The sequence below is a fragment of the Canis aureus genome, chromosome 29, assembly GCF_053574225.1.
Source record: "Canis aureus isolate CA01 chromosome 29, VMU_Caureus_v.1.0, whole genome shotgun sequence".
Lineage (NCBI taxonomy): Eukaryota > Metazoa > Chordata > Mammalia > Carnivora > Canidae > Canis > Canis aureus.
The window spans coordinates 31,621,987-31,637,721 of NC_135639.1; the positions used below are offsets into that span (position 1 = coordinate 31,621,987).

At 40.7% G+C, this 15,735-nt stretch overlaps 1 non-coding gene across 1 annotated transcript; it reads left to right on the plus strand.

Annotated features, from left to right (window-relative positions):
• The first annotated feature begins 2,775 nt into the window (after positions 1-2,775).
• On the plus strand, positions 2,776-2,879 carry LOC144301515 (U6 spliceosomal RNA). Its single transcript, XR_013368326.1, has one exon. It is a non-coding gene; the product is annotated as a U6 spliceosomal RNA (small nuclear RNA).
• Positions 2,880-15,735: the final 12,856 nt, after the last annotated feature.

A 15,735-nucleotide genomic window follows, 5' to 3' on the forward strand; every position in this document is an offset into this window, starting at 1 on the left:
ATTGTCATTTTTTTTCCCTCTGTGCAGAGAAAGGGCAGCATCTTCTTCTTCGGCAAAGGCCAGCATAGGATTACCCCATTCATTCATTGGATCAACAAATTGTAAGGATCAGCAATGTACATGGGTCCCTCCTTTTACAGAGCTTTTGGGATTGTGGATGGCAGCATAAAGGGCCAGAGGAAGCTTCTGGAGGCCGCAGTTCTGTAGGGAAAAGAGACCGGTTCTGGCTTTGAGCCTGGCTTCACCACTTAGCAGCTGTGTGACCTTGGGCAAGAAACTTAACTTCTCTGAGCCACAGTCACCTCATACATAAAACATACATATTATACAATTTCTTCCAGTTTACCTGAAAGTTAAGTGTTACTTGTACTCACCAGTACTAAATGAATGTCTGTTTAACGCATAGACAGGGGCTGCTCTGGCCGGGCCTCCTCCAGCTCTGGTGCTTTCTTAAATTTTTATAGATTTTTGCCCATCTGCAAATTGTTCTCAATGGAAGAGGTACTAGTTTACACTTAAATTATACAACAGAGAGGTGGGAATGGACCCATTTCCTCATCCTCTTAACACCTAGTATATAATCAGACTTTGAGATCTTTGCTGATCAGTCATGTGAAAACAGCCATCTCAGTGGAGTTTTTATTTGCATTTCCCTTAACATGAGTGAGTTCATGTACCTTTTCCATCTCTTTCAGGGCTCTATTTCTGCAAACCATCCATTTATATCTTGTGCCCACTTTCCACTGCGGGTGTTTTTTTTTTTTTTTTAATTGATTTGTGGGATTTGGTCACCTATTTCAAAATTAGCCTTTTCCTGCATATAGGTTGCACATACTTGCCTATATTTGTCCTCCAATTTTTGATTTGGTTAATGGTGGTATTTTTTAAACATACAGATTTTTTTGTGTGTGTGTAGCCAATATATTGATCTTCTCTTTTATGACTTCTAAATCTTGTGTCAGACTTGGAAAGCCCTTTCCCACTCTTAGACTCTGAAGTGAAAATGAAATCCATGTTATCCTTTAGTTTTTTTTTATGGTTTTATTTTCATGGTTACATCTTTAATCTTCCTGGAGTTTATTTTTGTGTACAGAGTGGGGTATTGGATCCAAGTTTCTTTCCCCCAAGTAGCTTCCTAGTTGTCCTAGATTCTTTTATTAAATAATCCATATTCTCTCCACTGATTTGAAACCTACTTAAGTTTTGAAAGAAGGTCAGAGACTTCTAAATTTGGCAGCAGGAGGATGTCCAAGCTGCAAAACTTTAGATGAGGCTTGTAGCTCTTTCTGAGTTGTGCCTCTTGTCATTTGGAAAAAGAAGAAATACAGGTGCATTGTTCTGAAAATGTAGTTCAACAGCCAACTGTGTGGGAGAGTGGAAAGAACACAGACTCCCAGGTCAGAAAAACCTGACTTCACTTCTCCTGTTGAGTAATCATGGGCTAGTCACCTAACTGCTGTGTGCCTCAGTTTTCTCCTCCATAAAATGGGTCTAATAATAGCATCTATGTCATACTGTATTGTAAAGTTCAAGTGCATTAATATATGTGAAAGAGCTTTATAAATTATAATGGTCTGTGAGCACATTAGTTATTTGAAGTTTTACAAGTTGGTACAGCAATGCTGATTGACTTAGGCAACACAATTCTAGATTTTTACATTTATTAACTTTCTGGAAATCCTTCCAACTTCTTTGGAGATAGTTATCTTCTTTCTTCTTGATGGTGAGTATTGTGGGTTTGCTGCATTTTTGCTTATTAGTTTGTTTTCTGACAGTATCTGAGTGGAGGAAGGAAAAGAAGAGTAGGAAGTTAGATCATCCATTGGGTTTTGAGGGAGAAGGAGGTGAATCAGCAATGGGGGGAGGAGAGGGACTTGGTAGAGGGAGGGAAAACCAGAGGGAGAGTGAATGAGTTTATTCCCAATCTCATAAATATAATTATTTCCTAGAAAATGTTAAAACTCATTGCTTTATAATTTAATTTGCAGCAAAGTTTTGTGGGCAGTGCAGAATAAACGCTGAGCGGCAGGCAGTATAGTGCTTGGGCAGAGTCCCTTGTCTTCTTAGTATACCCAACTTCCTCATCTCTGAAGCAGCGACACTCATAAATGCAGTCCTCATGCTCACGTGAAACTAGATTGAAGATCAGAGTAGGCAATTGAGGAAAAAGTATAAATATATGATGGTGGCTTGTGTTTGTCCCCAGAGAATGCAGTCTACATCATCTGCAACCAATCCTGCTGGAGACAGGTGAGCCTGGAGTCCCGGCAATGACTCTTCCCCATTCCCCGGGAGAAATGCTCTCCCTAGTTTGAAGCCAGCAGAAGTCCAGGCAGTGGAGGACTTTGCAAACTCTTGCAAACTCCTGCAAAGTTTGCAAGAAAGGACATGGGATGATGACTCCATTATCACAAGGGGAAGAGAGACTGCCCAGGAGGGAGAAGGTGGGGACACCGGATGGGGACCTGGAAGGGGTTTGGGGGGTGGTGTCCATGAAACCAGCAGAAGGACCAGGAGGGAATGAAACTACCATTTGGGTACCAGGTGTGGGGCACGTAATGAAGAAAAATGTGACTGTGATTTAAGTTGTTGGAACCAGAGAAACCTGTTCTTCAGAATGCACTCAGCTGTAAACCTGACTTTACCCTCTCTTTTGTTGATTAGTTATGAGGTGGCTAACAGGAATCACAGTTCCCAGCATGCAGAGCTCTTCCACATGCCTTATTACAAATGCTTCCAGCCCTAGGGGAAAGGCAACTTCAAAATTCCTTCCATGTGCACACTTTGGCAGCATGTATACTAAAATTGGAATGATAAAAAGATTAGTAAGGCCCCTGCACAAGGATGACACCCAAATTTGTGAAGTATTCCATATTTTTAAGAAAACAAATGCTTCAAGTCTACAAGTACAAAATTCCTCCCATGTTTAGCACATTTTAAGTGTATTTTGTTAAGTTCTAAAAATTTGAAAACAGATCACCCAAAACATCCCATTCATCAGTTGGCCCAGGTGCTACAACAAATTATAATATTTTCTCTGTATCACTCATTATAAATAAGTGAATTCTCAGGAAGTATATTGGAAACCACCACAGGATGTTTGCACTTTTTGGTGAGGTCACATAATTAAATTTTCACCATGAATTTCTGGTTAATTCTGTAATAGCCCAGAGAATTGTGCCTATGTCTATGTGTGTACACTTTCATTAATAAAAACCCTCCATCAGGGCCAGCTCCATGGGCATGTGTGTGGCCTGTGCAGTCATCCAGAGCCCCACCCTCAGAAAAGCCCTATGCATGATTCAGTGTTCTGCTGTCACTGCCTTGAAATTCTTAATAATTTTTGAACAAGGAGCCTCACATTTTCATTTTGCACTGGATCCCACAAAATATATACTCAGTCCTGCACACTATGAAATATTGGACTTTGTCCAAAATGGCAAGTTTTTTTAAACGTTTAATTAGATAGTTATCAGTATTTTTTTTTAAATGCCTACTATTTAGAGAAAGGGGAACCCTCTTACACTGTTGGTGGGAATGCAAACTGGTGCAGCCACTCTGGAAAACTCTATGGAAGTTCTTCAAAAAGTTAAAAATAAAACTACTCTATGACCTAGAAATTGCACTACTAAGTATTTATTCAAAGGATATAGACATAGTGATTCGAAGAGGCACATGCACCCCAATGTTTATAGTGGCAATGTCCACAATAGCCAAAATATGGAAAGAGCCCAGATGTCCATTGGCAGGTGAATAGATAAAGAAGATTTGAGATATATACAATAGAGTATTACTCAGCCATCAAAAAGAATGAAATCTTGCCGTTTGCAACAATGTGATTGGAACTAGAAGGTACTACGCTAAGCCAAATAAGTCAGTCAGAGAAAGACAAGTACCATATGGATTTCGCTCATATGTGGAATTGAAGAAACAAAACAGATGAACATAGGGGAAGGGAAGGAAGAATCAAATAAGACAAAAACAGAGAGGGGGGCAAATCAGTTAAGAGACTCTTAACTGTAGGGAACAAACTGAGGGTTGCCGGAGGAGAGGTGGGTGGGGTGATGGGGTAACTGGGTAATGGGCGTTAAGGAGGGCACTTGATGGAATGAGCACTGGGTGTTATATGCAACTGACGAATCACTGAATTCTACCCCTGAATCTAATAATACAGTATATGTTAATTTAAGAAAAAAACACCTACCATTCAGGCATCCCAAAATTTACACGGGAATGTTTATAGGGGGGAAATACTTCATCGTGCCAATGTACAAAGATATGAATTTTGAATAAACAGCAATAAATAAATGGTTGGGAAAGGAAAAAATATATATAGTTGAAATAATGTCTTTGGTTCAGGAGCATTAATTCCAACCATGTCATCCCCTCTATTTAGAGGAAGTGAGAGAAAAATAAAGAGGCTGAACAGAGAAGGCCAAGGTTGTAGCAAAGAACGGAAGCGAGGGTGGGAGAGTGAAATGAATCAAGTGTTGAGTCCAAGTCTTCTTTAGATGCAAAAAAGCAATTTGCATGGTCACCCCCTCTGATGTATGTGCGTTATCTGATGCTATCGACTTCTCAGGGAGTCAGACTGTGTGCTCTCTTCACTGTGTGGTTTAGAAGTTTTAGTGTGTCTGGATTTGCTTTGCAGTGGAGTAGGGACCTACTTGGCAATCTCTGGACTCAGAGTAAAACAGCTGTTCAGTGGCTTTGAGCTTCTCTCTCTGTGCTTGCAGGTGGCTTATTGTTTGGCCTGAACCTGTAACAATAAAGTTAAAAAATGAGTTAGCCTCTTTTCTTACACTCTGCAAATACATACCTCTCTCCCTAAATTCTCAGCATTGCTTTATTATATGTTTGGTCCCAGCCATTCCTTTCACCAAGTTTTCTCTTAAACAGATATGTGTTCACCCAAGAAGTGATTCTGTTGCTTTAAGAGGGGAAAAAATGTCACACTTGGTTGATCTGAAAATGTAGCACCTGGCGCCCATATTTAGAAATGTGAAGACACACACACACACACACACACACACACACACACTTACCAGCCTTCACTGAAGTGTGCAAAACATCACAGGAAGCTCATTGAGTTCAATCATTTATTTGTAAGTTGGTTGTTTGGAACTTGAAAGCACTTTTTTCCCCATAGAAATGAAGCTATAAATGGGGCTTTGGTCCCCAGGCTCGAAAGACTGTTGCAGAAATGTCTGCTGTGGCAATGAAAACAGAAAACGACTGTATGGAGATACAATAATTGAGCCAAAGAGAAAAGCTAGAGAAGTAAAGCTTGTTTCCTTCGAGTGCTTCCCTGGAAGAGGGATGGATTTCATCTAAAGAGGTGTGGAGGTAGCCAGAGGCTTCTGAGGTGCCTGGGGGTCATGTCAGTGCCCCAGACTCTTTGTAGATCCCCTTGAAAGCCCGGGTGCTCTTCATCCCCCTGGAAGGGTGTGCCACACAGCACTTTGGTGTGACTCCCATGTGTGCATTCTATTTGTGGCTCAGAATGGAAAAGAGAGCAAGAGAGGAGGCGAACTTTTCTTAGGTATCTGGAGTTTTGAAAAAAGAGCAAATAAAGTTGGGTGACCTTGTGATGCCATAGCTCATGTTGTTCCCTTGGAAGAGAAAGTCCCTCTGAGCTCCTCTTCACAAGCTTCCTATTTGTTTGGAAAACTCCAGCCCACAGGTCCTCTTCTCTGGGGAGCTGTCCCCACTTTCCTAACTAGCTCTCACTGTAGCAGATCTATATCTATCTATATCTATATCTATATCTATATCTATATCTATATCTATATCTATATCTATATCTATGAAATCACACTTCACATCCTTTATAAGATTTGTCTGTATGTCTCTCCCACTTGATTAGGAATCCTTTAAAGAAAAAATAATTCAAATTCATTTTTAAAAATCTCAGGAACCTATACAAGAATGTATGTTTCCTTTGTCTATGTTGGAAGCAAACTGTGAGCAGTAAAAAATGGGACTAGGGAAATATAGTGGGAGCATCATCCCACCACAGGGGAAGATTGGAGAACACCAATCTTGGGAAGATGTCTCGGATCAGAACCTACCCCTCTCTCCCCACTTACCAAGAGCTTCACTAGTCCAGAACCACTTGCCTCTTGTTCCATGACGAATGGAAGAAGGAGACCTTGAGGGGGGTCAGGGGACATAGCTACTACTTTACAAACTACAGTGGCTGTATTTTGAGGATTGTCTGGTAGCCATTCTCCTTTCCTCCAATGACAGCCCCTGACTTTCATGTAGGGGTCATGGGTGGACCTCAGACCTAGCTCCAAGGTGGAGGATGGGCATCAATTTCCCCCTGGCCTTGGTGTTGGCTCTAGGGTTGGAGATGTGGCCAAAATATCCACTTACAGTGGATCTCTCACTTTTGAGGGTGCTGTCACCATCCCATTGTACTTGAACCTGAGGTTGGAGTGGCCAGAGTGATGGTATGTTAGTGAATGTTTAATAATTAGCTTTCAAACAAAAGCCCAAACAGCCCTGATTTGCAGTGTGTCTGCCAACTCCTGTAGGGTAAATATTTTTACCATGGCTGTTTTCAAGCTCTAACAGCGTCACTAAAAGTGGAGTTGGGAAGAGATTCACAGTGGCAAAGTGCTATGTTGTTTTCCCACCTTCAAGAGAGATACCATAGGTGTGAATAATCTCAAGAGCATAGATATTAGCTAAATGTATTAAAATAACCAGAAAGAGATGAGTTTTGAATATCTATTACCTTTGTTTTAAATATAACTGATTTAATTATAGGCTTATTTAATTTATTTTTCAAATAATGGCTATATTAACAATAGCTTCACAACATTTCTGAAAATGTAATTGTCTTCCAAGAGCTGATATGGGCTCCATCCAAAACCCACTGAACCAGAGCTACCTGGTTCCCTTGAAGAAAGGAATTAGGCAGGAGGGTCAGAGGGTGTGACAACCAGTCCTAATCATAGTGTTTGGGCCTTGAATACTGTAGCCTGCTTAGCCCAGGACAGTTGGATAAACCAATAGTTTCCTTTCTTATTAATTCAGCCTGAGTTGGGTTTTCTGCTACTTGTAATTGAAATAGTCCCAAGTGAGATATAAATATTTTTTATATTTATGTACTTCACATTTCTGATTCAAATGAGACTGACTTACAATATGTAGTGGGTTGAATAGTAGCAGAAATATATGTGTCTATGCCCTAACCTTTGAACCATGAACCTTTTCCCAAAACGGTTGCAGATGAAATTAAGTTTAAGATCTTGACATGAGATCATCTTGGATTAACTTAGTAGGCCCTAATCCAATGACAAATGTTCTTATAAGAGATATACAGAGAAGAGACAGACCCAGAGAGAAGAAAGAAGGCCATGTGAAGATAGAGGCAGAGATTTGAGTTATGCAACCACAAGCCAAAGAATGCCTAGAGCCCCAAGGAGCTGGAAAAAGCAAAGAAGGATATGTCCCTAGAGTCTGTAGGGGGCCTGCTCCTGCTTACACCTTGATTTTGGACTTTGGTCTCCAGAACTTGAGAGAATAAATTTCGGTTGTTTGAAAGATACCGAATTTGTGATACTTTGGCTGTAGGACACTAATGCAAGGTAATAATATTTTGCCTGTTCAACAAGCATCTTTTCCATCCTTACCCTAATTTTAGGTTGGACAAAAGATCCATTGTAGAGTTTAGGAAAGTTTTTAAAGTGGATGTGATGATTACCCAAAGATAATGACTCTCAATATGCTAGTCTGCTCTCTTGGATGTGTGTAATTATAAAACCTGAATTATGCTATATAGACAGCTTCAGGTCATACTTTTATTTTATTTTATTTTATTTTATTTTATTTTATTTTATTATTTTTTGCCAATACATTATGAAGATTTTCTCATAGCATTGTAACTTACTTGAAAATAGTGCTTTCAGTGGCTGCAGAACATTTGATTTTATGGATATATCGTAATTTATAATGTTACTACATTATGTTAGATGACTATATAATTCCTAATTCTGCTCTATTATAAATAACTTTACACTCAGGAAAAATTCCTAAAATTTTATTTTGTTCCTTTGAGCATATTAACATTTTAAGAATCCTGCTGCACATGACCAAATTGCCTTCCAGGAAGTTTCTTTCAATCTGTGGCCCTGTCAGCCACAAGAGTACCCATTTACCAAGGCCTTTAACAAACTCGAAGCTGATCACTTTTTAAAAGCTGAACCAATTTGATAGGTTAAAAAAATGGTACTTAACACTTGCTTTAATTTGTTTCTTTGCCTTAGTGAGATTGTGAGCTTCCTTATTGGCCATTTGTTCCTCTTCTTTTGTGAGTTAACCTTTGTGCTCTCTGCTCACTTTTCTATTGGGGGATTAGCCATTTACTCATTGATTTGAAAGATCTCTTTAGATAGGAATGTTTTAGAACATTTATGAAGATTTCTTTATATAACGTGGCTTTCTATAAATATTTGCTACATTTTACATGAGAGTTCCTCTAACTTACAGAGGAGCAAAATGTTGAAATCACATAAGACAAGAAGTCATGCTCTGGGAGGATGAGAGGGATCCTTTGTATTTTGTCATTGCAACTCTAAGGCTGGCACACGCGTGCTTGGATGTTTCTGGTCTGTCGATCCTTGATATGCCATTTCTTAAAAGGGAATTTGAATTCTTCCATTCAGGTAACCTGAGGTTGGAGATGCGAAGACCCATTTAAGCCTTTCACTTTGGGAACAAAATTATTAGGTTAAATAATTATAAATAGAATAAATAACTGGAAAAGCACGCAGATTTCTTCATAAGTGATCTGATTCCTTGCTCTGATTCAACATGTCTTGACCACAGACATGGTTGTATTCACAAAGCAGACATAGGTTGGTTGGGAGTAAGGAGATCTTTGTTCTTTCTGCTATATCGCTTTTTTTTCTGGTTTAGGCCTTTCTCCAAAATGGACTTTTGCAAATCAGTTCACCCTCTGGGCCTTCATTTCTTCATCTTGGGGTTGCTAGTGAAAATAGAGGACATGATGCAGTATTGGGGACATGCTCTTACTAAAAAAGTATCTGTTGCTTATCTAGAATTTTTCTGGCATCATGTTTTTATTTGCTGAATCTGGTAACTCACTGTCTAAGGCCTACTCCAGACCTGACAAATTATGATCGAATATAAGGCCATGAAATGTAACCCAGTCTCAAGGCACTCTGAAGTCTGGGTAATCTGGTCCTGCACTGCAGTGGGGATACCATTGTCCAGAGGAACCTTCCCAGAGAGAGCAGGAAATATTGGTTAGGCATCGGGAGGTCAGGGCTCTGTGTGCACATAGATAGAACATGCAACCGGGAGCAGAGCAACAATATGAAAAAGACTGTAGAACTGACAACTGCTACCTTTTTATGCTCTCCATCATTTTTGCCTTTTCAAGAATGTCATCTAGTCGGAATCATACAGTTTGTAGCCTTCTCAAATGGGCTTAAGTTACATTTCAGGTCCTTCCATGTCTTTTCATAGATTGACATCACTTCAAAAATCCTAATACATATTTTACTACTAAAAGTAAATGTAGTGAGAGGATTTTGAGATTTCTTTGCAGCCATTTTCATTCTTAGGGTATATTTTACGGAGGATGTACAAAGGACTGTGTTCAAGAGTCAAGATCATCCTCTTTTATGGTATATATATTATTACCATTTACATTCATTTGTTTCTGTTGAACCTAGTTTACAAGTTGAGACTCCATAAAAAGATTCAGAGAATCTATATCCATCCTTATCACTTCTGCTCTGTTTCCAGCTCCCTGCTCCCTTTGCTTCCTGTTGGTGGCTATTGTCATTAATGGCTCGTTTTTCCTTCCTATGTTTTTGTTTATTTTTGCAGTACATGTGTATCTATAAACTTCCTCTATCTTCTTGTTAAAAAAAAGTAGCTGGCACTGTACAAACCTTGTGTATTCTACTACCAAATCCTAGAATGCAGGCTTTTTGGATGGCTACACTGAACTCTGCTATAAAGATGGACCAAAATTTATTCAGCCAGACCCCACTGATAGCCATTTAGGTTTTTCAATCTTCTGCTATTGCAAATAAAACTGTAATAACTATGTGCAGATGTTGCATGTGTGTGTGCATGCATGTGTATCTGCAGAGTAAGATCCTAAAAGTGAGATGGCTGAGTCAGAAGGTACATTCATGCAGTTTTGTTAGGTATAGCCAGTGCCCCTCCATGCGGACTGTAATGTGCTGTAAGTGAAGGGTGCCTGTGTCCTCAGAGCACTCTATCATCAGACTTATAGATTTTTGTCAATCTAATATGTGAGCTATTCCTTCAAATGGTGATAGTTTTTCTTTTAATAGGAGTGTGATTGAGCATCTTTTCACCTGTTTAAAGACCTCTTGCTGTTCATGGTCATGGTTTTTGGCTGCCTTTTGTCTTGGTTTTTCTTTTTTCCATCTCAATTCTTAGGAGCTCTTTATCTATTAGTGATACATATCTCTATTATTTCTGTACATAGTATTAATATTAGTATTATCTCTAGACATCCCTATATTTGTCTGTGATGCCTAATGTAGCATTTTATTCCCAATTTGTCCTTTGTCTTTTGATGCTGCTTATGATGTTTTATATGCCATGAAAAATTTCTTATGTTTCTCTAGTTAAATGTATCAACCTTTTCTTTTATCGCCTCTGAATTTTAAGCCAGAGAGAAGGTTTTCAAATTTTACTGTGTTTTCTTTATTCTTACACTTAGCTCTCTGATCTACTGGTAGTTGATTTTGTAAATGGTTTGAGGTTTGAATCTAGTTTTATCTTTTGGCATCATATTGAATTTATATATTAATTGGAGATAATGGACACCTTCATGATATTGAGTCATTCTACCCAAGAACATAAGATGTCTCCTCATTTGCTCAACTCTGCTTTTGTTTTGCAGCCCTTTAAATCCAAGGGGACTGTTTGGATAGGAAGACTAGGAACTAGTCAAGCTTCACTCTATAAAAGATGATAGAAATATATAATCAATCAGCGCATCTGCTACCAAGAACTTCTAGCCTCTGGGAGCTCAACCTCTGGAGGCTGTGAGTCTTACCTTGGCTCTCCACATCTCCGTGCTCCCATTCCTTGGACAGAGCACACTGCAACCCCACCCTTGCCTGTTCTCTGGCTTCATCGTGGCCCTGACTGATGGGAATAACCTGGCCTCCTAATTGCCTCAGGCCCCTCATATCTGCCTCCCATTGTATTCCTGGCTGGTGGCGGGGCTGTGCGACTGAGGAGGAGAAAAGAGAGTTTGAAAACCCCCAAAGAGATGCTCACCTGCTGGGAAGGAGTGAGGAATAAGATGAATCCTAAGATGAGACTCAATCATAGAGGGGCATGAATGACATTCATACTTGTTCTAGAAGAAAAGCCTCTGAAATCCTTAAGAAGAGTCATCAGCTGGGAATGTGGGCTGGGAACAAGAATGAGAGTTGATCTGGCTACCCAGGAGTATTAGGAGGCTGAGCGATTGGTGATCCAGGTGAGGGCTAAGGCTGGCATGAGAGCAGGGTGACAGTGCATATACTACAAAGGAGAATCTTGTCGGCAGATTGACTCTGAGGGCTGGAGGCAAGGGAGGATGTGATGGCACGTGGGCCAGGAGTGGTCCATCCTGACAAGAGACTACTGTAATGTTCTTGCCAACCAGGGACTTGGACTGATACAAGAATAAAGGCTGTTACCATCCAGGTTATTCGCCTAGAGAAACACGTTGCACTCCAAGCAATTTGACCTACAGAATATCAAGTTTCCTGAATAGGTAAAATGGGGAGTGGATTTGTCTCACAAAAAGTGGAGACTTGAGCTGCAAAGAACCTTTGTCCATCTGCCCAAGTCATAGATCTCTTCTATTCTCTTTTTCCTTCTTTCTCCCTTCTGGACCCCACTCCCCACGAAGGAGGAAAACAAGACTGTCAGCATCTGCCGCACTTCCTTTTCTCTCTCTCTCTGTCTTTTCTGGCCTCTTCTGCTATTTTCCCCACTTGCTCTCTGGGTGCCAGGCTTCCTCCCTTAGCTTCCTCTCAAACCTTCCTCCATCTCGGCCCTTAACTAGTACTGCCTGGTTAACCAGGCATAGGCCTGACCAACAGATACTTTGGCCTGTAGTATCAGGAAGCTGCCGGGACCACTGTTCCTATAGACACCCACCCCACTCCACCCCAAGAAAGAGGGCCAGCACAAGAGAGGAAGTAAGACTCAATGGTTCAAGACTTAAGGGGCCTGGCTTAGGGAGCAAGATGACTAGGTGGCCTTAGGTAAGTTATGTCACCTCTCTGAGGCTCAGACTTCACATCATGAGTGCGAATGATAACAATAGCCCCTCGTAGTTGCTGTGAGGCTGACCATCATGGGAGTAGGTTATGATTAGAACCACAGAACTGGAACGCCTGGGTGGCTCAGTTAGTTAAACATCTAACTCTTGGTTTCGGCTCAGATCATGATCTCAGGGTGGTAAGATCTGACCCTGTGTCGGGCTCCATACTTAGCCGGAAGTCAGCTTGAGATTCTCTCTCCCTCTGCCCCTCCCTTCACTCATATGCACACTCTTCCTCTAAAATAAATAAATAAATAAATAAATCTTAAAAACAAAACAAAAGAACCACAGAACAATTCCGCATAGTACCAACATCACCACTTGCCGACTTTGGTGGTGTGTCTAAACCAGCCCTAGTAGGAGAAAAGCCATCAGCAGGTGGGTGGCAGGGCAGAGTGGCTGAACTTTCAGTTCCAGTGAAGACTTGGACTACTTCCAAGGCTCTGTAAACTGCCACAACCACTTAATCCCTCATTGGGAAGCAATCTAGTAAAGACCATCATAGGCTTCTCTTCTGGAAACCGTGAGGGTGTTTCCACTGGTGGAATTCAATTTCTGTACACACGGGCCAATGTCTAGGTGCCTGGACAGGAGCCTGAGCTCTCCTTGAATCTCTTTTTTGTTCTCTAAAGATGAGAAGTTGAGGTCAGGGAGACTAAGTGATTCACCCAAGGTCAGGGATAAGTTGGTGCCTCTGTGTCAGAGCAGGGCCCCTTCCTGAATACGGCCCATTCTTGTGATGGCAAAGCTTTGTAATTCTCGGCTTAGAGTACAGAAACAGGCTTGGGTTTGAGTCCCAGCTCTTCCACGAATGATTGGCAGAACTCTCAGCCAGTTACCTAACCTCTCTACAAATCAATTTTTTCACATGTGAAGTGGGCGTCATCATATGGAAACATGGAAAGCATTCAGTAGCATGTTGTTGTTTGTTGTCACTAGTAGATACAAGGAAAGAGCCAAGAGAAACCAGGGTTGGTTGGGTCTCATCCCCGAGTTCCAGTACAGTGTATCTTTTTGTTCTCAAGTCTCAACATCTCACAGAGCTGAGACTCAGTCAGACTGTCCTGGCTTTGCCCCATAATTCTAGAACATATCTTCTTTTATTTATTTTTTGTTAAATATTTAATACCTACAGTAGGTATCAGTATACTTGCAACTCAACTTGAGAAGTAGGACATCACCATTGTCTTTGAAGCCCTGTGTTCCCCTTCACTCCAACCCCCTTCCTTGATGACCATTCACCTGAATTTTACATCTATTTACATCTATCATTCCCTCCATCTGTTTGACCACATAAGTGTGTGTGTCATAAATTATATATTAGTTAGTTTTACATGTCTTTAGCCTTAATAGAACAAGAATCATGATACATGATCTTCTTTAACTTCCCTTTATTGCAATAAATTATTTTTATTATTTATCCATACTAATGTGACTATACTTCACTCATTGTCACTGTTGAATAGGACTCCATTGCATTCATATGCCACAATTAATGTATTCATTCTCTGGTTGATGAGCAATTGGATTTTTTCCAGTGTTTTTAAATTTTCTATTAGAAATGGTTCTTCCATAACAATTCTTGCACATGGCCTTGGTGTACACAGTATATTCGTACTGCTTTCTCATGTCTATGACCCAAATTACTTTGGTAATAACAAAGTGTTTCCAGAGTGATTGTACCTACTTGAATTTTTGTCAACAGTGCATAGAGTTCCAAATTTTCTCTAAGGTTGGGATTGTCCATTTGTCATCTGTTCATCTAGAGATTAATTTTCATGTGCACTGTGCCATGTAAATTGTGACTGTTTATTACAGTACGTTGTTCTCCATGTGTTGTGGAAACCATGCCGTGTGGCCTCATTCTTTTTACGAGTCATTAGCTAAGACTTGGTACCCTTGATCTCCAGGCTTGCATTGATCTTCTTGGAAAGCTGGTTACAGCTGCAGAGCAGTTGTGGCAGCTTGGAACATTATGGTAGTCATGCTACACACCACATGGGGCAAAATGTCCAGTCTGGAAAAGCAGACTCTCATTTTTATTATGTCAGACTAATACAGTAAGAAAGAAGAAAGACAAGTGGCTGTAAAAAGAAAAAGCAGAAGTGTAACTCTTGCCGCTGCTTTTTTTTTTCTCTGGGGAAATAAGAAGTTGCCAGTCCAGGTGCTAAACAGATTTGTTAGTTGAGAGAAAAGTCAAGTGGCTGATGGGGTGCACTTTACAGTAATTTAGAAGAAACAGGCTGGCTATCATCATCCCACTCAGTGAAGCTTGATTTTCTTGATCCTTGGTGACATTGTAATAGCTTTCCCTGTTCCCATCTACTAGTTTTGTTTTGTTTTTGTTTTTGTTTTTCAGTTAAGAACTATGGAGAGAGGATAGGTGAGGCTCTAGGACTCCTTCGGGATACACTGCAAGGAAACTGAGCTTCTTGTTTGGGGAAAATAAACAATTGGAAGAGGCAAGTGCTTGAATTTTTCTCATGAAAGATTGTCTGCTCCCTTGCTGGCCTGGCCAATTTAGTGGCTTGGCCAAGCAGAAGGGCCCCACCCTTTAATAGCTTTGAGGATTCTGCTCCTGAACACCTGGTCGAACTAGAAATTCAGAGGCAGAACATGAATGTGAACAATCAAGATTTACCTAGAGAAATATAGAACCTCTGTTTGTACAAAGAATAGATACAGAAGGGAAGAAATCCATCTACCACTTGTACTCTGCCAGAGAGGCTGCCTCTCCCTCCCCTCTTCCTTCTCCTCCTCCCTCCCGTTCTCCTCCCCACTCCTCCTACCCCACCTCATTCAGGTCTCTCCTTTTGGCTCTTCCTCCCATCTCCCCTTCTATCTTCAGCCAGACCTGGGGTCTGTAACAGGAGAGGTAACTTGGAGCCTCTGCTATGTCCTTCTTATATATTCTTCAGACCCAGGAGAGGATTAGTCACTGAATAAATGTGCTAAATATGCACCTTCTTCACAAAGGTGAGCAGGAATTTCTTGCTGGGTGCAGGGAAGTGTGCCCAGACATAAAAGGAACTGTCCCTCTCATTTTCCTCCTCCCTGACTTAAACTGCCTTCTGCTCTCTAAATGACAGTACAGAAATGCCGTTTTCATATCATGGTTCTTTAAGTGGAAAAATTTATCCATGAATTTATGCAAATGAGCAGAAAGTCCCAAAGAGACCTGATGGAATTGATTATTCTGCTTTTCCTTGAGCCCAGGAAGCAACTGGGGACAGAATGACACCTGCTAAAAACAGGGCTATGTGTGTTTGGGACAACAGGAAGTAGTGACCATCCAGAAGCCAGTCCTGACCTGATTACAAATCTGGTTATAAAAGAAAGCAGCTGGAAAGAAATTTGCATGTCCAATAGGTTTCACTATTAAAGTTTACACG